The 25,169-nt window shown below is 40.1% G+C and overlaps 1 protein-coding gene across 1 annotated transcript in view; it reads right to left on the bottom strand.

Moving 5' to 3' along the window:
* Positions 1-21,254, bottom strand: part of ZFHX4 (zinc finger homeobox 4) — a 197,627-nt gene extending 176,373 nt beyond the window's left edge. Inside the window, exon 1 of the mRNA XM_064267860.1 lies at positions 20,807-21,254. The gene's annotated coding sequence lies outside the window, so the exon portion shown is untranslated. The remainder of the gene's footprint in view (positions 1-20,806) is intronic.
* Between the last annotated feature and the right edge of the window lie 3,915 nt (positions 21,255-25,169).

The following is a 25,169-nucleotide window of genomic DNA, read 5'->3' as shown; positions in this document are numbered from 1 at the left end:
AGCATGAAAACCTAATAATTTTCTAATTAGTCCACAAACATTCATGTTCACCTTTGCATTGACCAATTCTTCACAAACAAGTACATACTGAAGGCAGCCAACATGCCTAAAATATAATCCTCTACTGGACTGAAGGAAATGAAGAAGGCAGAAAAGACTGGGATTTGGCATGGAAACAAGGTGGTAAATAATAGTGGATTCATGATCCAATATTAAAAGGTAAAGTTCCAGGACCAAGGGTGGGTCCCCTCACCACCACCACCAAAGATAAGATAGCTCACTAGGCATGATGCATATAGCTGAGATGTGGGAGATTTACCTTAATTGTAAGGACTGAGAAAAGCTCTCATTTTACAACTTTTAAAAAGAGATTGTGAGCTTTTTTATTATTATTATTTCAATTGCCTATATCCCTATAACAGTTGTCAGCCCACAAAAGCCTTGCTAGGATTATTACCCACATGTTGAAGGCAATTCAAATGAGTTGCATGTAATGTGCAATTAATAATTTTGGCCAGATGCCGAATGAACTCTGCAGTACATCATCTCAATACTCCTCTGCATAAAGTAGATCACGTCTTTATTTTCCTTAATAGAACACAAGTAACTTTCCAGAATGTGACAGACCATTACTACTATGTGGAGGAAAAAAAAAATGAAAACAGCATTTAAGAATCTATCACAGGTCAAAGCAATTTGGTAAGCTACATTTTGTTACAATACTTGCATAAAATGTTATGTAAAATTACCTATTAATTTCTTCTTAATAAGCTACACATTAATCAGAAAGTAAGTCAAACACATAAGTCTTCCCTACAATCAAGTTTACATTTCATTCCAAAACCAACAATAACAAAACCATCTGAATTGATAGAGCTAGTAATGTATTATCTGGCTTTTTAATTTTTATACTCCAGCTTTTGACTACACCCACGGCAATGTTTATCAGTATATTTTGATAGAATCGTTTTAGTTTGTGCAGTGAAAAAGTTATTTACACCATAATGTACAGTGACACTGAATATGATGCTAAGTGATTTCACTGTCATCAATGTCAGACAAGATCTTTCTTTTGTCGAGTGACCCATTTAGGCAAACTTATGCTAAAGTTTTGTAAGTCTCAGTAAAAAGACCACAAAGACTACCATTTAACTTAAACCACAGAATTCATTCCAAAATGACTGCATAGCAAGTTCACTCAGTATAAAAGTTGCTGCAGCCATTTAAACTGATTTCTATTCCGTTACTGCCATTCTATTTTTTAAAAAATCACCAAAGTCCTCCAAAAATGTTTAGAGGCAAAATCTAATATAATTCTAATGCTAAATTCAGAGCCATACGTACCTGCTGGTCTGCTTAGAATATGTGTACACCTTTTTTGGTATTCTTGGTAATTCACAAGATCAGCGACTTTGATCATGCAAATCCCTTTTGCGGAAATAATGGACAATATGCAGAAAATAACTTTTATTGCTCTCTCTGCTTTGCTTTCGTCCTGCAGTCACAGCTGCCTAAACTCTGCTCTGCTAAATGACCAAACCCACCTCCAAGAAGCCTGGCTAATGAAAGGGGGTGCTTTCTGAACAATAGAAGAATTCCTTTGCATTCAGAAAGCAGAGTTCCCATTAGAACCCAAAATCAGAGAGGCCAGTTTTACCTCTGTTTTTAATTGAGATTGTCCCAGGCCTTCTCTACGGTCCAGTGAGATGGTGTTTGAGAAATGATTTAAAAAGAACGTGATCTGATCAAGAGGACAGAATAATGGGAAAGGAATGCTAGGTTAGCCACTCGGCTAAGTGCTGGGAAAGGAGACCAATGTGCTCCTTAGCTCATTGTTTTTATTCTCATCTGCTCTTAGGCCCTCTCCTACCACTTGGAGTCTTTATTTCCTGCATTTTAAATGGGTTAAAAGTTGTCCACTTACAAGAGAATTTGGTAACAAGTTCCAAATCCTAAAAAAAAAAAAGAAAATAAATAAAAATCCTTGAATTATATCAAGTTTCCAAAAGGTCATCACTGTCTCTGCTGTGGCCTTTTCCCCATTCCAAATCCTCTATCAATATGTCATAGTGAGTTAGGCAAAGACAAAAGAGAGGCTCAGTGTGAAAACGGCACATATATCTAATCCTGACAAAGCAATGAATAGACCTTCACAAGTATAATTATACTTGTTTATTTGTTGCCACGTACAGAGGACTGATGAAAAAAATCCATCAAAGTGGTATTATGCAGACACCAAGAGCTTCTTTTCTTTGGTTGCTAAAGCCACATTGAGGCTTAAATTCCTTATTGTTAAATTCAGAAGAAAGAGAAAAAGAAAAAAAGATTTTGGCTGGACTTTTTTTTTTTTTTCTTTTGCATCAGTTGCTGACAGATCTTTTGTGTACAATATGCTGTATTAGCACACACTGCTACCTCATTTTTACCCATGGTGGAATTCGTAATTACAAACCACTGTACAGAAGCTTTTAAGGGTGTGGTGTGCTGACCAAGAGAAGAGGTAGTGAAATTGCCCTTTTCTCAGAGTCTCTCTTTTGATATACTAAAACACAGGTAAAGTACCTGTATGGAAGTACCAGCTACGTCAGAGTCCATCTTTGATCTCAGTCTTTTAAGTTGGGGCTAGTGGTTTTAAGTCAGCTTTTTCTGCAATTTGCTTATTTTAGTAGATCTTGAGTATTTCATGAAAAAGATTGCATAGCTTCTTTCCCACTGCAGCATTTAAGGATCTTAGCAAGGAGGAAAGCAAATGCAAGTATGTCAAAGGATTGAAAACATTAAGTAAAAAGGTTTCAAACCCAACTATTAAGGAGCCATTATGTTCCAATAGACACGGAATCAAACAACTTAACAAAATCACATTTTTTAGAGTGGGGGGGGACAAGCTCTTTCTTGCAGGATAGACATATATCAAAGTAAAAGCAATCTGCATAGTTAATGTTTGTGAGCTTTACAATTTAAAACAGAAAAGCTGTAATTTTTCTTTGCTGGCAATCTGGAAACACTCTGGAGTTAATTACAGCTGATTCGGAGTGAACCACATAAACAAAGACCAGTCTATGTCCAGACAATTATACTGCATTAACCAGCTTAGAGCTTCCTGCTGATGTTTCAGGGCTCTTCTGTTACACCCTTCTACCTTCCCAGCACGAGAGAAAATGCTTCTGCAAGAAGGAATTAATGAAGAGAACTGCAAAAGAATGTGTGACGACCTCTCCTGACATGGCAAAAACTTTCCACCCATGTCACGACAAAGGGGAGAAGGTAATTAAGTTTGAAGAGAAGGATGTAACCAAATATTTAAGCATTTAAAAGAACCAAATTTTTAAAGAGGGGAAGTCACAAAGACAAACAGAAGTGTGCTAGTCAACGAAGTCATTTGCCCTAATTTTTCTCATTAAAATCGAAATTAACTATGCAATGCAGATTTATTTCCTTCTCTATAAACACGTTCCTTATGGCTGATGCCTAGTTGTCATCTTCTCTAGCTCTCTTTTCCTCTCCCTCTCCTCCCATCCCTATATCCCTCATCTCTCTCACCTCTCTAAACCAACGTGGACTTTATATGACAATTACATATAACTAAATATATGTGTTGATGAACCAAAGAGAAAAGGTACACTCTACCAATAAGTCCAATAGTTCTTAATTTGATGACAGTTGTGAGAAATACAAATTTTACTCTGTTTTCTACAGAACTTTAATCAAACTCCAGCTACTTTCCTTAGAGAAGAATCAATAGGCTGTCCTTAACCAAATTATGCTATTATATGACTCATTTTATTTGTTTGCTTCAGGAAAATTTCATAATCAGTGTACAAGATGGACCCATTACTTGAGGTCTCCTCTATAAACAAACTTTGGTACTTTTCACCAATCTATCTGATTTCTAATTTTCTTATTCATTCCAATTGAAAATGAATAGTTTGCCTTGGTGTGAGACAAGGACATGAGCTGCAATTATGTGCAGTGCCTCTTTCTGATTCTTTCTTTGATAACTGTTTTGCCAGTATTCCAGCTGACATTGGGGCTTGGTAGTGATTGCTTCATTAAATGGTAAGGATGTCCTAATCAGCTAAAGTATTACTAGAAAGCTGCTGTTTGCCAATATTGTGAGAAAATAGACTTTTTTTTTTTACAAGAAAAGGTACCTCCGAATGCCAGTGATCTAGCCCTACTTATTAATCATCTTGCCTTTGTCTTATCTGTGCAAAGTACATTAGAGTTAAATGTTGACTGTCTGATCCTTTTTATTTCTCTTCCCTAAATAAATATCAATCTACAAATCAATCAGGTGTTATATCAAAATATATGTAAACATACTCTCTGAAGATAATAATTACACAAAATTTCACAAGCATCTCAACAATGGACAGAATTATTGATTTCCCTTCCCAGTCTTCCTCCCCCAAGTCCCTACTATAGATTTAAAAGTTCAAGTAAATAACATTGCTAAATATAAAGTTTAAACTTGGGACCCTTTAGTTTTCCTTGGGGAAAGAAAACACCGCATGTATCATTTTTTGGAAATTTATAAACCATATTTATCACAGTTTTCATGTTTATAGTCCTCGTTTTTTCCAATGTAACTGACTAATCTCTCTGCAATTGACTAATACACAGAATCTATGAGTGTTTAGTTGATAATGCTGTTAAGTCACACAGGAACATTTAAAAAAGAAATCTTAATTGGTTTTATTAAGTTGTATATAACTATAGAATTTTAGCTTCAAAAAGAGATTTACCTGCCCAGTCTAACATTACCCGTTCCCATTACCCATTGCTGTTGAGTAGATTCCGACTCATAGCGACCCTACAGGACAGAATAGAACTGCCCCATAGAGTTTCCAAGGAGTGCCTGGTGGACTCAAACTGCCGATCTTTTAGTTAGCAGCCCTAGCACTTAATCACTCTGCCATCAGGGTTTCCCAGTCTAACATACACATGTACTTTTCCTTCTTTGCTTATCCACATACAAAAGTCATTATTAAACTAATTATTAAACCTGAATGTTTAAAAGAAAAAAAAATAACTCTATAATTATTTGTATTTACTATTCTCACCAACACGATCTCATAACCAATATAACAATAAATGTAATAGTGTAAGTACTTTTTTTTTTTTTTGAAAAGGTCATTCCTTGCAGGCTAAACCTATCATAATTATCTTCATAAAACTAATCACAGGTCAGGTATTGCAGTAAACATTCCTATTCCTTGAGAAATGATTTCAATGGCTTCATATGATTGCAACATAGTTTTAATGAAGAAAGTTACATGCAGAATTTTAAAAGTCACTCCCAAGTGCCTCTTACTGTACAATACTCTTAGAGTCTACCAAATACAAGTCTCTTTTTACATCCCATGTAAACATTTTAAATCATTTTATATTAAAAACCACATTAGGACTAACAGGATAGAAAACATAAGTGGAACGCCAAGTTTTCTTCTGGATGAAATATTGGCAAATTTCTGTTTGATCACTAAGATTAGTTGGTTATTTTATTTCCATTGTGAAGAGACTTTCGTTTTGAGCTTTCTTTTTTGTTTGGTTTTTCTTTCTTTTTTTTTTTGGCCTGAAAGTTAATTTGACTGCTGTCCATAAGTGAAGTGAGCAATGCAGTAATTAACTTTTGTGTTTTAAATGTATGAACTTTAATTATATTTCATTATAAACAAACAAACGTCAACCGTAATTATAAGCTCCTTGGTTTACCCACATATTATCCCTTTTCAAACAAACTTGATGTCAGACAAATTAAAATCAAGCAGCCAGCAATTTTGAGTTGAATTTTACATGATCTGCTGGTAACCTGATTACTTTAACTTCAATATCATTACAGGAAAAGTATTTCAGGAAAAATAATTACAAGAATTCCAACAGGAGACAAGCTTAATTGTATTGATTCAAAAGATGCATGTTCAGAGGAACCATGTTGAAGGAATAATGTTATCTCAAATCTACAGTTTCTATTAAGATGAAATTGTCCAGCATGAAAGAGGCAATTTAAGATTAGTGTCTGCAGGACTAGAGATACTAAACTGACTAAATAATTATCTGGGCCCAATTATCTTATACTTTAAGTAGCAAAATAGCAGTGTGGAGCAACTTCAAGACATGAAGGTTTCCAGGTTTATTCACTGACTGGTGTATCTATTAGGACTGAGAACAAGTAGAGCTGTCAGGACATAATGAAGGTAAATGATTAGTTAGCACCAAGCCTGAACTCTTCTTCAATGCAATAAGAGTTAATTAAAGTTTACCACCAAACATCAACCAAAGCAGGATGTTGATCAGGTTTCAGCATTAAGTGCAAACAGACAATAGTTGGCAGCAATTAGTGCAGCTATCAAATGACATGCAATGATAATTATACATTTAAAACAGCTAAAGAGCTGGGGGAAAAACTAATCAGCCTCTTTGACGACAAATACTCAAAGGGCAGGAAACAGGTATCAGATTATTTCACTTTAACACTGTAAATCAATAGAATTAAACAAGAAAAGGTTGTATGGGTACATTATCTAGAAGAGACCACTTCATTGGAACCAAAATGAAATAAATCTGTGAGTCTTGGTCCCGCAAAGATAAGAACTTCTGTAGTTAAAGGAAATAAGTTACTTTTCCATTAAAGTTTCAGAATGAAGTCTGAGTAAAGAAAGTTTAGCTTCTTGGTTTTGTGTGAGCTCAACAAGTATTTCTCTCTTGTTGTTATTTAAATGAACTTCCTCTCTACTGTCCAAAATATTTTATGCCTGAATGTTATCTTTGTGTACCCAATTATCTCCCTAAAGTTTTCAGAAGTTTGAGACTGAAATTCTTTTAACACAGCTAACTGAAAACGTAAGCCATATATACACATTTAGTATAATTATGCAAGGTTTTCCCTTGATGCTATTCAATTCTACCAAGTTCAACCTTGCTGAAATCAATCATCTCATCCCTTAAAGTAATTTTAATAAATCTTCTAATTCTCTTCCATAGCTTTAGCCTGCAGCCTAGAGTATGTCTCCAGAAATGTGCCCATCCCCATGACCCCCACTCCCATCCCCGTTTTTCCCAACTAATTCTATTATGCTAAGGCTTTGTGCGCAGTGTTGGCTAATCCCAATATTGCCCTGGAGCTAAATCTAAGCCATGGCCGACTCCCAGCACAAAAAAATGGCTCCCTCCAAAAGCCCTTTCGCCCCCTTCAGCGCTCATACACTCATTGGTCCTGACATTTTCACTTCAGCCATGACAAATGAGCTGATGACTCTGATGTGATTGCATGGGAGGATGGCTTTATCTAAGGATATATCATTAACTCTCATCACCATCTCCTAATATGGCTCTTGTGGGTTAATGTGTTGTGAAAATTTGAGGAAATTTTTTTTTTTTTTTTGTAAATATCTGCACCTTAAGTAGTAAGAGATCAACTCCATCGAAAGGAGAAAGGGAAGCCTGAGTGGACAGGATCAGGAGAAACAAAAAAGACTATCAAAGTAAATGTTGCTCTGGGGATTTAAGTAACTCTACTCAACCCCTGCCCCAGTGCAAAGCAACCAGCTGACTGTCTCTTAAAGGCCCCTTTCCCCTCAACATGGGCAGCTGGAGCAGAAGATAATTTGAAAAGTGGCACAAATAAAGCTCAGATAAACATGGTTAATCAATCGGCAAGCCCATTTTTTTGTTTCTACCACAGCGTAGGATGTATTTTACACTTGCAACCTTCATTTCCTATGTGATTAAATCCCTCTAAATTCACTTTAGTGGAGGGAGGGACTGTCACAACCAATTTTAGTCTGAGATCATTGTATTCTTCAATTAGAAAGAAGCAATGTTTTTCCACCTATTATTAAATGTGTGGCTCTTCAGGCTATTTGAAAAGGGAAGCCTTCCCATTTACCACAACCTTTAGGTTAAGTTAGAACCCAAGTTCCTGTTACATAGTTCTTGTTATGTACACTATGGAGTTGACAGAGTGGATACTTGTTGTAACCTCTTCTAGCAATTCATCTGAGGACACACAGCCAATCAGAGTCAACTGTAGCATAACAGACCTCAGGAAAGGAGGTCAAGCTTTGAGGTAAAGTGCTATTCACTCTTGGACCATGCAAGGAGCTCTTTATTCCTGTTCTTACTGGCATCAGTCCCCCTTAGTAGAGCAAGAACAAAGCCAAGTGCTCGTGTGAGGTTTATGAATAAATCAGAGGTGAGCCACTTTAAGTGCTGCCCATGATTTCCTTGTTGACAGTGAGCACTTAAACAGGCTTCTATGACCAGCAACTTCTGGCAAACCATAATGATTCCTAATCTGCACCCTGCTTCATTTCAAGAACTAAATGACCCACCCCATTTTTCCTGCAAGTTTTCACCTTTTAGGCAATTCTTGTCCTATCTCTAGCAGCTCAGCTTTACGACTCCAGAGCAGGCAGCCTGTCCTACTGCCATCTAGAAATTGTACCAACTGAAAAACTTCCTTTGCTTTGAAAATACTCGCAAATAAGAAAATCTCCAGCATAATGGAAATTGTTCTCTCCTATTATTATTATTATAGAGTCCATGGATATGGGAGGAGCTAAGCCAACCCTTAACTGAGTTAAAAAATGTTAAGTGATTCGCTGAAGGACGCACACATGCACAATACACACACACATACACACACACACACACACACACACACACGCCCCTCATCAGCTGTGCTCTCTAGTTATATGATGTTTCCCAGGAATTTCTATGAACTTCAGTTTCCTTATCAGTTAAACAAAGGGATTGTGCTATAGCCCTTCCACCTGCAATAATCTATGCTTCTAATATAAAAACCCATTTAGATTGCACTGGAAGATAGTTTTCTCTGTGAAATTTTCCAAGACATACCTAGCTGCTTTAACAATTACATATTCTTTTTCAGTACCCAGATTTTAAGAGTAGAGGCAGACTCCAGTTGTACAGTAAACTGAATTTTTCTGTTTATACTTTAATTAACTGTCATTCATTTATCCATTCATTCAACAGATACTGAGCACTAAGAATGTGACAACAATATGTCAGTTACTGTGAATACAGTAGTACCCTGGTAGTACAGTGGTTAAGTGCTCACCTGCTAACCAAAAGCTAGGTGGTTGGAACCCACCAGCCACTCTGTGGGAAAAAGATGTGACAGTCTGCTTCCATGAAGATTACAGCCTTGGAAACCCTGTGGAGCAGCTCTACTCTGTCCTATAGGGTTGCTATGAGTCAGAATAGACTCAGCAGCAATGGGTTTGGTTTGGTGGTTACAGTGAATAGACAGGCATGGGTGCTATCCTCATAGACGCTGCAACTGATTTAGGAAAACACTTAAACAAGCACCAGGAAAAATGCTAAACTTTTAAGTTATTTTCTGTCAATGAAATATCTCTTTACCCTGATCAATATCCAATAAGTACTTAGATTTAAATAAATGCTTCAAGTGACCTGTTAAGTCCAGGCACTTATATATGACCAGAACACAGGCTATACAAACACTTTTATTAAAAAAGAAAAAAAAATTAGCAAGATTTTGAAGCCACCATAGATTAATATTACACAAAAAATCAAACTCAAAAATGGCAAATTACAATCAAATACTCTTATGTTTCCCATAAAAATAAATAATTTAAATGCATATTTTATATGTATTATAGTGGGCAATTTTTTTTAAATAAAAAGATCAAAAGGAAAAATCATACTAGGACTAGATTTTAATTATTAGATGATCCAACAACTTTTTATTCACAGATTTATGTATCCTTATTTGGCTCTTATAATAAAGATACATGAAATCTTTTTTTTGAACCTGGTTAGTCCTCCATTAAATATACATTATTATAAATAAATAAAGGACTGTGATCTTTTCCAAGAGAAAAGCCAGGAGAAGACCCATAACTTTGCTATAAAATCTCCCAAGAAAATTTAAGGTTTCTATAACCTTACTGGATTATTAATAACTTAATCTCTTCTTGTAACAGTATCTCTACATCTTTCATGGCATATCATAATATCAAGTCTATATAATGGTGTTTCTATGGCATCTAATCCAGTTTTGGAAATCCTGTAATTCAAAGGCTCTCAAGCAGACTGGGTCAACTTCAAGACTGAAATAAGAGTTGTGGTCACTTCTATTATTGTATTTAATGGACAGTCTGGGATACTGAGTTCACTATGTGAATAGACTGAGGTCTGAATTATTTAAAAACTGATTCTGTCTAATTTGCTTCTTAGAAAAATGAAGACCCAGAAATGCATTAAATATTTGGAAATCCCTCAGAATCACACACCAACTGTGATGATACAGTGGCAGATAAAGAGGTGGGGGACTATCCGTCTATCCACCTAGATACCATCTTGGTATCTCTCAGTGGAAAAATATGAGGAAAAGGATATTACTCCTTCTTGCTACCTCTAAGCATACCCACTGCCTAATTCCTATCTCATTCTGGGGGCGGGGGGTGAATTCTACTCAAAATACCTATGTAGATTTGTTTTATCAGATACTATTTAGTAAGTAAAAATCAGAATTGACTCAATGGCAATGGGTATTTTGTTAGGCATTACATTAAAGTCAGCTATTAACATAAACAACAAACAAAAAGAAAGGAAACATATAGATTATCAGGTTCTGCCATATTCATTTATTTTACTATTCACAACATTATAGTCTTATTAAGCTCTACAACAACCTTGAGAAACAAATGAGAAAACCGACGTGCTTTTAGATTAGACAATGCCACCCAGAGCAGAGATTTAACTCAGGTGTCTGATAATTCAAATATGATTCCCATTGGTCACTGGGCTATCAAAAAACAACTTTCAAATACCTGAAACTTAAGTTACAATACACAAACACATTTCAAATGAAAAAAGGAATTCCAAGGAAGCAGAAGCAAAAGAACGTCTGGCCCTAACTAAGTGTCATTCTTTCTGTACACCATGCTGCCACTACAACATCACAGCATTGTCTTCATTTACTTTAACACAGAACAGAAACCTTGTTCTTGTTCACACCATGTTCATGACTATTAAGAATGCATTTTAAGTCAGTGAGATCATCAGTATTTTTATGAATCATAGACTCTTCTTGGCCATTTAGAGCACCTAGTCTAACCTCTTAATACAAAAATACAAGTTTACAGTCACAGTGGTAAGGGGCAATTCAGATTCTACTTGGCCCCTTTCAGTGACAGAGAACTCACTCTCTCAGAGGGCAAAAATATCACTGTTAGATTAACAGGGCAGAGTCTCCTTTCTTTCTCTTCACGATTTTCATCACCTTCAGATTCATTCACGCAACAAACTACTTTCTAAGCAGCCAATATAGTTGAGTGACCATTAGTACCAGAGTTGGGAGATTTGCATTCCTGTCCTGATATTCTCTCACCTTGCTAGGTGACTCAACTACAGCTTCTCCTGAATTCCATATACTATGTTCCAAAATCCCATGTTTCCTCTGGTTGAACTGAATAACTGTAAGGCAGATCTCAGGTGCTAACATCTGGAGAGTTTCTAGTTACCATACCATCCTACCTGATCTTTTCTGTTGAGATCTTTTGGCCAGTTCTTCAAAAACGAGAGACATTTAGTTTATAAAGGGATACCCCTATGAATACATCTAAAAAGGAAACAGAGACACTAACATGGAAAGTGTGTGTGTACGTGTGTGTCTGTATACACACTCCTAGTAAACAGGTGTTAGGGAAGATGAAACACAGTTGTGTTTACTAAACCAAGAGAGATGACTCATTCTCAATTCATTAGTGGGTTCAGGAAATTTTAAGCATTAATTGCATTATCCTTAAATGTACGTTAACAATCACTAAAAACTGTATTTTAGAGAATCTAGGCTTTCAGCTTTAATTAAGGTACCTTGGGAAATATGAGTCTAACAATGATCAGGCTTCTTCAACTTATTCTTCAAGCAGGTAAATAAGACTCTCCATAAACTTCCCCTTTACAAAGTTTGGTTTGCTTTATTTTATTTTTGTTTTGCTTTGTTTTGTTTTTAACAGTATAATCAGGTGGCATATACCAGTTCATATGTTTTTGTATTTTAACATTGCTAAAGCTATGGATTTCCTTTCTTCTTTACAGTGAAGGAAAAGAATTTTATGGACAGTTATAAAATGCATATTTTAACCCAAAAGTCAATTTTCCCTGATTAAAATGATTTAGATCTGAGTAAATACTTGCAGAATGCTTTCTTTCTTTCTTTAATAGCTAGAACCAAATGGAACCTATAAACTTTGTCTTTAGAGGTATGTGCTATAATGCGTAGCATTCAATAATTATCAAATGCACACTATTGTATCACCTGGACAGGCCAACTTGAGAAACAATCTATCATCTGAATACATGACACTGGTGGGTGAACCCCTGACCTAGATGACTAAAACACCTACTCAGGACTTGTCTTGAACTATCAGGACACTATGACATATTAACCACATAAAAAAAGGTCTGTTCAAATTCTTAATTTTATTTTTTTAATCTCTTGGATGTTAAAGTGGCTAATTATATTATTAGAGATAAGCTGCTTGCCAAATAGGACTTCAGTGTCAGAGCCATTTTTTTAATTGTGTGCATATAATCAAAAGAGCCTCCAAATGGTAAATATTTTATTTCACTCATAAACCTTTAAAAGAGTTGGGGAGTGGAGGCCAGCCATTCCTGAACTGAGGATTGTATGTCAAACATGAAACCATATCAAACTTTCAAGCCAACTGGTGAACTTCTGAAACTAGGGAATTAACAGAACATCAAATCCAGTAAGATCACAAGGGGCACAATCCTTATGCAAGAAAATAATGCCATTGAGCCCTCATTAAAAGACCATTTCGTCCTTAGCCATCAAAGACTGTGAGCGCACTAAGATCTTGGGTATATCATCAGGGATAACTAAAACAAGTGCCGAGAGAAATTGTGCACTTTTAGTTTTCACATGTGTCCATCTGTTCACATATAAACATATATTCTGCTTTCTGTCTGATTCCCTAAAATCTTGATATCTGAATACCCTGGGTTTCTGCCCATTTCCTAAGAATGCAGACATCACATAAGCTACTATTAACCCATGTGTGATCCACATCCATGGTGGCTGGAAAACTGCCAGTTATAACACATGGTGCTTGGTTAACAATGTCTTAAAATATAAATGAATTTATTTTTTAAATTAACACATTTTTCTTATGGAAATACCTTAATAAGCCCTTCTCCGTGTAAAAGAATAGCCTCCATGTGGATTTGTTGTTGTTGTGCTTTTAAGACTTTTTTTCAAGTATATCATAAAGTTAACCATAAAGTTTCTGAAACAACCCAGAATTTCTTGACAAATTTTAAAAAGGACTCTAGTAAAGAATTTCAGTGACTTCATATAACAAAGATCAAACACTGTTCGTTTACAATATTCTGTATGCAAGAGGCAACCCTTATACTTTTTTTTAATATGAAAAATACTTCTGATTTCCCAAGTTTCCATCTAACTATTTTAATAGTACCTGAGCAACTGAAACACTGAAGTGATGAAGCAATGGAAGTTCTACAAGCTAGCAACAAACATGTGAGGTTACTGTCTGGGGGAACCTTTCAACTCTGCTCTGTGTCAGCCTTCAATGGATCATGTGTGGTGACCTCAAACCGGAAAGAGCTTGTTAAAAATGCACACATATAAATAATTATCCACACTGCATTTGATTTACATATGTACAAAGGAACCAATTACCACCTTCGAAAGTGTCTTAACACTTAGGGTATATTAACTGCCCTAATTATGGGTGAAGAAACATCATTAAGGGCCTCATCACATTGTCAACTGATAACCAGTTACAGCCTTAACTAGTGACAAGGAAACCCTACTGGCAAATGTTTCCAAGAGTTAACACAGTACTTAAACATCTTAAAGGACTTATCTCGAAAAAGAAATACACAATGCACCTGCAAAGCCACACGAAGACTTCACTCAGAATTTTTTATGAATTAAATTCTAAGAAGGCAACTCTGTGCCTCTTCTCCCACCCCTCGCAGCCACAAAATCTGATAGGCCACTTAAAGCGTCTAACACTGCCAAAAGTCAGAACATACAACTCATCCCCAAGTGAAGCGTTCTGCCAACCGAGGCAGCTATGTATAGCTGTTGGGAAGAAAGAAATCCACCACATATTCCACCATTAACTGAATGAAATATCTCCATCATACTATTGGCCTCTTCTGAAATAACTGTTCTTGCCAGTAAAGTGCTGAGAAATCTTGATACCCAATAGTCAATATTTGGCTAACCCGGCATGTTTCTGAAACTCTTCTACATGCAAACCTCTGTTTATCATCTTCTAGCGGCACTATTATCATACATGTAACTTTCCAATGACGATGAAAACTCAGGGGCATCTTATAAAGTTGCTGAAATCTGAGCCCCTGCTTGTTTTCTCAAGTCTTGGACAAACATAACTTTAGGGAGAGCGGAGCACAGGCAGAAAAGAAAGAGGAGCCTGCATTTCCATCTGCCTTTCATCCTAGTCGTCCAGTCAGCCATTCAGGACCCTATTCAACAGAGCTTTCCATTATGCAAAAAAATGCTAATCCTTTTCCGATGCTTTCACCCTTGTATAAACCCCCATTCCTTCGACTGAAAAGCAATTATATCAGTTTACCTTTCTGTCAAAAACAGGATTAATATTCCAATAACAGAATCTCCTTTCTTTTCCTATCTTTTTTGCTTTAGGAAACTAGAGATTATTAGTAGAGCCATTCTTAGAACAAGAATACATTATTTTAAATATGATTCTGTTAATCAATGGGTGGAAAAGGGAGAAGAAGAAGAAAAAGTCCTTCAGTCACTGCAGAAACTCTTTTCTGTGACAGAACTGACCTTCCCTTTGTAGGCTCCAGAAGAGAATGAGACTCACTCTGGTCTATTAATCAGAAACAAATTATGAAAGAATGTAGCTGGACTGGTTGACACTATCCCGTCTTGGGAGACTCAGTAACAGCCGAGTAACAATGTCCTCTTCATGGGTAATGAACAGCCATGACAAATGGGGCAGAGAAACTATTTATTTGCATATGCAAATTCTCACACAAGGGAAACATGTACAAACAAGTGTCATTGTAAGGTGGATTAGGCAAACAACGCTTTCTTTTTAGGACATTCTGCAGCCCAGAACATTAGTCAGCACAATTAAACCAGTCTCCATGGAGACTAATGAAATTTCACCATGGTATGAGTTAAATTAGATAGCTAGTTATGTGTTTCCACAATCCAACTTGAAATCCATTATTGTTTCAGAACAATACAGCAATTGTGCCTAGCTGATCTTCGCCAGCTCAACAAGCTCCTAAGTTGACAATTTGCATATGTTAATATAATTAAGCACTAATTACATGAAACTTGTACATATTCACATGCACTTTCCCTGGGCGCTTTTCAGTTTGAACCTTGGCCAAGTCTTTAACCCTTAGAATGGTTTTAGAAGGAAAAAAAAAAAAACCTTGCCTTGTGGGTACAGCCCCAAGGCAGACACAGAAAAGCTCCTCATTTATAAACACAAAGCTTAACCTGGCTTCTCATATTTCTAGCAACAATGACAGAAAATATTTTGTGAGTGTGCTAGGGACAAGGGGTAAGGGGAAAGGAAAAGGATAGATTCATCTTTGAAGACTCAGAACTGGTATCTTCCCATAGGAAAGCAACAGCATACATCTAAAGAAAACATCAAGAAAGAATTTGCTCTCATTGACAGTGTCGAACCTTGGGAAACGAAAATGGCTTGACAACAGCAAAAATAGCAAGTAGGAAAGGGAAAAGGAGCCAGCAGCATCTAATGAGCTTTACATAAATATATGCAGAGGCAATTAAGCAATGTTAATTACTATGACAGCAGTTAATTGAATATAATTAGATATTTTAAGCCACTGAATAAAGCAGAGTTAAGATTAATTTTATTGAGATTAATTGTAAATAAGGATAGATGAACGCTGTGTTTTGACAGACATAAAAGTAGTTCTGCACATTAAGCAGAAGCGGGGCCACCAGTCCAAAAATCATATATTATTTTAATGTCACACCTCAGAGTCATCTCCTCCATAAACATGACTTTTCAAACCCAAACAGACAGGAATCTTGAAGAAAAACAAACAGCTTGCAGAGATTAAAGAGGCTTTTGTCCTTTTTCATGTGCATTTCTTTTAACAGACTAAATTAAGCGATTCTGGTGTACTTTTTTTTTTTTTTTTTAGGAAGGAACACTTCACACTGAATGGAAAAAATGTTCTATCACATATGAAATTCATGCAGCTGTGCGGAACTTGGTCCAGATGGTTTAAGACTATAAAACACCACCAAATGATAGACAGTAGGCCTTCCCGAGATTTTGTGATAAAGTCACAACCTTCTATTCTGACCCTCCCAAGTTTCTGCTTTGTATTACTTCCAATCAAATCACATATTTTCCCTTAATGAGCGTGTCTCTCCAAGAGGGTAAAAATAAACATTGCCCTACTACGTTCTAGAAAAGAAATGTAAAAAGAACTGAAGAAGGCCTCTTTTCACAGCTAAAGCATTCAGCTACAAAATGCGGTTGATAGCTAGGACAGCAGTGTACACAGATGACAACACTTGTTTATCACTCTCACAAACAATAGTTTCTAAAAACATTTCTTAGGAAAATATGTTAAATGAAAATGTCCCCAAACACTTGCACATCAAGCTAATTCATGCATACTCTGTCACAAAACTAACACAGTCTTCAAGAATGCTGAACAAATCACTAATAAGAAAGGAGCTTCGATTGATTTTGAAATAAATCAATAGGTGATTAACATAATATTTTTAAAGCAGCAGAATGTATATATATATTACATAAACATATATATTATATTTTCAATACCTTTTAGCTCTTAATCGAACAAGGGCTTTACACTATTGAGCCTGGCTCTACACTGCCTCACAACTTCTTCAGGGTGCCTTCAGTCTTTTCTAACGAAAACCCTAAAATGGTCTGTGAAACAAGACTACGACAAGCCATTCTGCAGTGAAAGATTTTAAATCATCCAGCCTCTTCTAATAGACTTGAGACTTATTGAGGTAGAAACCATAAAAAATGAAGAAGGGAAATTTAATCCCTGAAATATTGATTTGCACATTAATATCATATAGGCAGAGGGCAATTTGGCTTCGTGGAAATGACACATTGTCGACCCTTGGTGAAGTCAGAGCCAATCTAACTGCTGAACATGTCTGAATCTCAAGAGTTATTAAGGGCTTCCCTTCTTGCCTTTATGACTTTTCTTCAGCCTACCAATGCAATCTTAAATGTATTATCTTTAAGAAATAATTGTAAAACCTCAGGGGTTTTCCAGTTAATGGAAGGGAGGCTAAACCACATCAGATTCTGAAATGCAACATTAAACCCTTGCAATCAACAAAACCACCTCAATTCTCATCCATCCAGTGCAGGATCTAATATTGTTATTAGAGATAATCTAATTTCATTGTGTAAATTTAGGCTCATGGTCAGAATGGAAGCAGTAAATTCTGCAATATTAAACAGTGATTTTCTCAGCCTCCTTTATGTTTTCCTTTGCTGGTACAGCATCTTTTAAAATAATCCAACTAGCTCAAAATTAATGAACAGATTTGGACTCATCTGCTACAAACTGCAAAAGGAGAGACCAGGGCTGAGCATGTTTGCTTCATTTCTAACTTAAGTGGCAACTTCATCTCACAGACCCAGAGCCCACTAGCCCTGGACTCTGGCTAAACCACAGTTGTGCTATGGCTGTGACTTACACAGCTGGTTTACCTGACCTTTCTTTGTTCCTTGGGTACATTTCACTTTTCCAGATTTATGGTATTTCCCTCATATTTCATTGACCCTATTTTCATTGCCATAAAAATGAAAACAGTTGAATATGTGCATATTTTTTAAAATTCAAAAGCAACTAGATATTGAATAAATACACAGTGAAGCTTTCCCTAGTTTATGCCATAAATATTCAAACCATTAAAAAAATAACTATAAACCTTATGATCTCCACACTGAAGCCAGGTGCAAGAGGTTAAAACAGCTGGCTAGCCATCTTTTATTTTTGTGTGCCTTCCTGCTGATTGAAACCGCAAACCTTGAAATCTATCAGCTATTCCCTTAAGGATTTTTTTTTTAAAAGAAGAGGAAGGAAAAAAAGAAAACCTTCATTTTCTTTAATAAGCTTCCCAGTGGAGAAGAAAAACTCTAAAACACAATCCTTCACAGAGGTAGCGAAAGAATCCTTAATATCTCCTTTCTGTTTTATTTAAACCATCCTTTCGAGTAACTTCTATAAAACAGTTGTTTTTATTCTTCAGTTAGAAAAGAGGAAAGAGAAAAAAGAAAGAAAGAAAGTCTGAGCTTGCTCTGTCGGTTTTGCCAGTAAATACAAAGTAAAACAAGTGTTGATGGCACCGAGAGTGTTACATACCCGGGCTGTGTTTTTGCATGGCTCTCAATGGAAGCGATCGATGCCCGTGTCACTGTCGCGTCCCAATCGCAGCCAAGTCTCAGCCTTAATCTAAGCAACACCCGAGCAGGCAGCGGCAGCCGCAGCCTCTCCCCCACTCTTCCATCCATCCACCCAACTAAAAATATAATACTACATATGAGCTTTAACCACTCCACGTTTATAGGGATCAAGCCACTGAAAATCCAGGAGAACACAATAAAAAAAAAAAAAAAAAAAAAAAGCTTCCTTCTGTCTCTTGTCTCTCTCCTTTCTCTCTTCCTCTCTCCTCTCTCTCTCTCTGTCTCTCCTTTGCCATCTACATGATCCTTGATTAAACATGGAACAGAGTTAATAAAAAAAGGGGGGGGGGAAGGACTCAAGGAGAGGAAATGCAACTGTCAGAAAACGGGACGGCCAGATTTCCTGGTGAACCTGCCTCTGTCTGAGTCAGTGTCAATCCACCATCTTCCGCCAGTGAACTTGTCTTTGGGTTTTGTTTGGGTGCGGGGGGGGGGTTCTTGTTGTTGTTGTTGTGCGTGTGTGTGTGTGCTTGTTTTGGGGAGGGGGGAGGGGGAAAGGCAAGGTGGGGGCCGGAGGTGGGGGAGATTGGGAGAACGTGTGTGTGTGTGTGTGTGTGTGTGTGTGTGTAGGGGTCGGGGGGGGGGTGTCCATGTTTGCGATCTGAACCTTTGGTACCTACAAGGAGGGTGTCTCAGCGAACGGTAGCTAAAACCTCACCAGAACCGCGCGGAAGTGAGGAGTCTCGGCCAAAGGCGACCGCCGAAGCCTTCTCTCTGGGCCGGACCCCAGCCCGAGCAATCCATAGGAGCCCCCCGCCCGGATCACAGGTAACAAAAGAAATACAAACCAGCTCACCGTCTTCTGGAGGGGAGGAGGGATGGAAAGGGGCACCTTTTGTAACTTGGGCAACGGCAGAGAAACTTTATGCAATTCCATGAGAAATTTTATTATTATTATTATTTCCGATTGAAAAGAGCAGAAAGAATCGGGGAGGCGGGGGAGTAGAAGGAAGATAAGACCCGGCGCATTCCAGCCCTTTTTTCCTGAACCGCTCCCGGCCGGAAGGCGCACTTGATGCAGGGAGAGGCGAAGGAGGTGAAGTTCATTTGCAGACATAGAACCCTTCTTGGGGGGGGACAAGGGGGGAGCTGGGGTGATTCAGTTCTCACGGCCGCCCACAGCCCCCCAATTCTCTCTCTCCCACACAAACACACACACACACGCACGCACGCACCCCTTGCCCTTTGCCAAAAAGAAAGGATAAGATTCCGGAGCCGCGGCTCCGAGCCTTGACCCCGAGCGGCGGGCGCCTGTCCTCGGGTCTAAAGCACACACACCCAGCGGCGAACGCGCCCCGAGCGAGCTGCCGCCGCCTCCCGGGTCCCTGGCCCCGCGGCCGGGCGATCCCGCCTCCTAAGGGACCTGCTTTTGGTTCTCGGCGCCCGCGCCGCCCGGAGCAGCCTGCGGCCGGGCCCGCCGCCGCCCGCTCCGGTCGGCGGGTGTCTACCTGCCGCCCCGGCCCCGGCGCTCGGCCCAGCCTCCTGGAGCCCCCTGGCCAGTGCGCACGGACCCCGGGGCCTCTGGCAGCCCCACGCTCTAAGCGCCCTTCGGGGAACTTGAGAAGGGGAAGCGGGAGGGGGGGTAGGAGGAGGACAAGAAGCGAGGCTGGATGGGGCGGGAGGGGGAGGGTAATGCAGGGAACGAGGGGCTCCAAGCCCCACCGACTAACGTCCAAACTTTCGGAGGATGGGTGCGGAGGAAGAGTCATCCCGCCCGGGGTGCGGGGCGCGGGGTGGCGCTGGGCGAGCGGAGACCCTGGGCAGTGGCCGCGCCGTGGCGGAGCTGACAGCGTCTCCGCGCCACGAGAATGCCCCAGGCTCGCGGTGGAGGCAGAACCCGAAAAGACAGGAAAAAGGAGCGAAAACTGCTCGGCCAAACGTGGATAATCCGCCACTTAATCCAAAAGTTAGATCCCGGAAAACGCAGCCCCCCAACAAAAGTGGAAAATCAGGTCCCTTAGTGCCCCCTCCCTCCCTCAGTGGGCCAAATCCTGGAGCCAAAAAAGGGGGGAAAAGAGGTAAAAAAAAAAAAAAAATTAAAAAAAGGGGGGGGCAGAGCGGAAGAGATGGTCGGGATGAAGGGATGTGTGCGAGAGCGAGCGAGAGGCAGCGAGCTAGGGGCTGAGAGGGAGAGAGGCGGAGAGGGAGAGAGAGGGAGCGAAATATCAAAGATTGTGCAAGATCAGGCTGGAAAGATAATCGATACTCGACCTAAATTTAACACAAACTACTCAATAAAAGTTAAAGAAAAAACTTACTTTCCATTTCCCCTGCAGTTCCTACTCGATCTTCGCCTCTTTTTTGTTTTGCTTTTATTTTACTTACAGCTGATCACATCCAAGTCAAACGAGAGGGTTCATTAAAAAAAATAAAAAATAAAATAAAAAAATAATCCTCGAACTTTATTGGGTGAAAATAAAAACGCTGGAGCAGAAAGTGGGGGGCATGGAGCGGTCCTCGGGGGTCCGGGAGGAGTTAAAGCATGTGCCGACCGCGGTCTCGCTGTTTGGTTGTGAAGGGGTTGGGAAAAGGAGGAAAGGAAATGAAAATCCGATATGTCTTTATTCTGCTAATTATTATCGTTTTAGCCCTGTTTAAAAAAATGGCTGATTAAGTTGAGTGCGCATGTCTTTGTGTGTCTATTCCCGATATGCACTCTGGGAATGAGAGAGGAGAGCGAGGGAGAGGGAGAGGGAGAGGGGGGAGAGAGAGGTGTAATTAGTGAGGTGATCAACATTCCCCAGACTGCAAATGACGCGCAGCCGGGACTCGGAGCAGCCCCGGAGCCTCGCAGCTTCCAAGGCTCCAAGCGCTGCAGCGGGAGCCCGGGACGCGGCAGCCGGGGAGCGGGCAAGGGATGGGGACCTCCGGGGTTCGCACCCCACGCGCCCCCGCGCACTACTCCAAAACTTCATTAGACACACAGGCACACACACACTCACACACACACACACACACACGCACACACACACTCTCTCTCACACACACACACCCCAACAAGGAGGGGAAGAATTAAAACACAAATACAGCCAAAGCAATCCCCTTTAACCACTCGAGGTTTTTTTTCTTTCTTTCTTTCTTTTTTTAATGAGGCAAAGTAATTATTATCGGACCAGAGATTTGTTTACTAGGGAGCTTGAAGCACAAATATGAATTAGGGTAATGAAGAGCTTTTCTCTTCCTAGCTTACTCTGCTACGCACAGGAACGCACTTTAATGCCGAAATGCGGAGGCCTGAGCAAATATGCAGATGTATGTAAATAACGGGTGCCTGGCTGTGTGCAAACATCGCTCTGCCCAGCCTGTTTCAAAGAAGGAATTGCACTGTGGATCCGCAGGCACTTTATTTAAACACGTATCTTTCACTTGCACACGCGGGAGGGAAAACCCAGGGCATGGGAGATGGGAGCGGTTAGTTAAGTCGAAGTAAACTTCCAAATGAGAATAAGTGACTGTTGCAAGGGTGGTGGTGGGGGTACAATTCTAATCTTTCTGTAATTTTTTTTCTTGTTTTACTATTTTATCACAATTGCATAAGTTCAGTGGAATAGCTTTAAGAAGACTTAGGCAAAAAACCTTTCGTCTTGCATGTCAGTTGAATTATCTTTTTTTGAAGCACATTATGATGAATTTTAAAACCCCACTACAGATCTCATTAGAATGAAATATACTTGGTATTTTCTGGTGCAAAATTTAAGGTGGCTGATTCTCATTTGAAAATCTAATTATCTCTTTCCAATATTACAGATGTGAATATGAGTGACACTTTCATTAAAAGATAATTAACTAAAACTAGGAATAGACATACTTTTAAATACCCCCTACTGAATGTGGAGAATATATATATATATATATAATCTCCATTGCTACTCAGCACCCTGATTCCTGATAGACTGCTTACACCACAGGGCACAAGTAGACGCCATGTATGCAACATTTCAAAATAGGAATTCTAGAGTGAATGTGAGAATAACAAATCAAGTGAGTTAAAAACAGGAAATACTTGCAATGTCCAGCTTCCTGGACAGGTGAAGCATCAGCTCCTTTGGAGCTGACAGGCCTTTGAAGATCTGATCACCAGATCTGCTTCAAAACCTTGTCTTAGGCCTTAAGCACCAAATCTACCAAATACCAACAGAACGGTTTATCGCACAAGCTCTGGGAACAACAGAGGCTGCAAACATGCATCTTTCTGGGCCTGAACCCTTGTGTTATCAGGGAACGTTTGGAAAACCCTAGGACTGATGCAAATGGGATTAAAAACCAAACAAAACACCTGGGAAAATAAAAGGGTTGTCCTCAAAAGAGCAGACCTAGGCCCAGATCAGGAACGTTGGCTGCCTACAGCAGCTGGCTAAGGTTACAATGAAAGTCCAGGGGTTAGGAGTGGAAAGTAAAGCCCAGATATGGTCTTTATTAAAAGAAAAAGGCAAGTCACTACCTTAGGTATCTGGAGTCACTGCATGTACTGGTGTATTAGAAACCAGGGCTAATAAATGTTAACAGAAAGAAAAGTATCTACCTCTCCAAACACTCCATTCCATTTCAAACTTCTTTGGGAAGAAACCGCTCAAAGTGGACTGCTTTCAAAGATTTCAAGTTACTTTGTTTACAGCCCCCTTCTACTTGGCAACTGTATCACCAGAGGGCTAGCAGTGTCTGGTTGCACCCCGGTGGGGTTTATCCATGTGCCTTTAAGACATATACATGCACACGGGGGTAAAATTTAAATTCTCTGTAACTTGCAAGTGAAAAAGGTGTTTATGTAGCGTTACTGTTTACGGAAAAACACCCCAGAGAGCAAAAATTCTGGCTTTAAAAAACTATTCGAGGTGTGTCTGCGTATGGGACTGGGGCGCGGGGCGTGGGGGGGGGGGCTTTAAAGAGACTGGGGGATATGAAGGCAGGGAAACTTTCAGGTTCAAATCAGAAAAGATCAAGCCCTTTGCGGGAGAGGGCTTCATGTACAAGCTCACTAATGGAAAAACCATTTCCTGCGATTTCAGACGAGTAAATGTGTATGATGAAGGAAACACCTGAGAACAATAAGTCTGCTTCAGGCTCAGGTGAAGAAAGGGGTCTATTTCTGGCGTGGAAGAATAGAGAAATGATGATCATTTCGTTTTCAAGTTCTCCTTTATTTCTTTCGCCTTTTTATCCCTGAAACATCATCAATAACATTAGTGTCACTAATGTCAAAACACCAAACGTCAAATCAGGGGAATCATTTAAAAAATTTGGTGGCTATTTCTCCTCTACCTCTCCACCCCCATCTTTCTTGGAAAATATATGGGGGGGGGTGCAGTTACTGAATTCTAAGTAAGAAAACAAAAGGAAGGAGGATTTGTGAGAGAGGCGCCCACTTTTGCTATTCCTTCTGCAGGCGAGTCTTCCCCTCCTAACGCACTTTTTTTTTTTTAATCTTCTCTTTCTTGTTCTCCCTCTTCCCTAAGAGAAGCTGGCAGTGAGCGTCGGGGGTTAATGGGCTGAGGGGAAGGGGCAGAGAGGGGCTAGCACAGAGTCAAGAGTTCCTCCAGGGCTGGCCTGGGAGCGCGGCAGGCGAGGCGGGTCGCGGAGGGGCAGCGGCCGCAGGGCTGTGGGGCGGGCCGGGCGGCGCGGAGCGCAGCGCCGCGGGCAGGGGCGCGGCGAGGTGGGCGAGCCCGAGCCCTGCCCGCCGGCTGCTCCGGGGCGCGCTGAGATCCGCGCCGCTCGGCCCGACTGCGCCGCTGCTCTCCTCGCTCTCCTTCTCGGCCCCGAGCGCCAGGACCCGCAGCTCCTCCTCTCGGGTCTCTGAGGACCCCTTGCCGTCAACCTTTGACCCTGCCCACCCTCCCATGCCGCTGTCCCTAAACTCTGCGCGAACCCGCCACTGCAGCCGCTCTTACGGATCGTTTGGCTACCTTTTATTTCCTAGTGAAACGAGCATTCCCTGTCGCACCAAGAACTTTTCCAAGATCCTCTTCTGCACTTACCAGGACTACCCCAGCCGAGCCGAGCCAGTACTGAGCACTGGGACCCTGACACCGAGCTCCGAGTTGGGGAGAGCCAAAAAGAGATACCAGGTGGTTAGGTGTTGAGTGTTGGAGCCAAAGAGTAATTAACCTTGAGCCAAAAGATAATTTCCACTTCCAGACTTTCTCCTCGGCACGTTTTACTTCCCAAATCTACGCTGCGGACACTCGGGGCTTTACAATCTGTTTAATTAGTGTTGAGCTGTCTGCCCTCCCCTCCCCCGCCCCATCCTCATCAATTCACTAATAAATATCCCACCTCCCTTTCCCCCCACGTCCCTTCAGCTCAAGGCCAGCCCCAGCCCAAGGGGAAAGGTTCCTAGTTCTTTTTGACCGCGCTTCTGGGGTCTATAGATGAGCTCAGTTTGAAACAAGGTATTACAAGATTTCGGCGTTAGGAACCCTTTATCTCATCACAGACACTTTCAGACCCTCAGCCCCCCTCCTCCTTCCCTCTTTTTGTTGGGTCTTCTCCACCCAGGGGCTGTTTCACAAAGACAGTGTGTTAACCAACATTTTTGTTTAACTCAGCAACTCCTTTTCAAAACACACTTAAACCTAATACCAAAGTCTGTCATTCTGTGTGTGTGTGTGCGCGCGCGCGAGCGCG

This window comes from Loxodonta africana, chromosome 14 (genome assembly GCF_030014295.1).
Source record: "Loxodonta africana isolate mLoxAfr1 chromosome 14, mLoxAfr1.hap2, whole genome shotgun sequence".
Lineage (NCBI taxonomy): Eukaryota > Metazoa > Chordata > Mammalia > Proboscidea > Elephantidae > Loxodonta > Loxodonta africana.
Note: the sequence above shows the minus strand (reverse complement) of the source record. Positions and strands in the feature narration are given on the sequence as shown.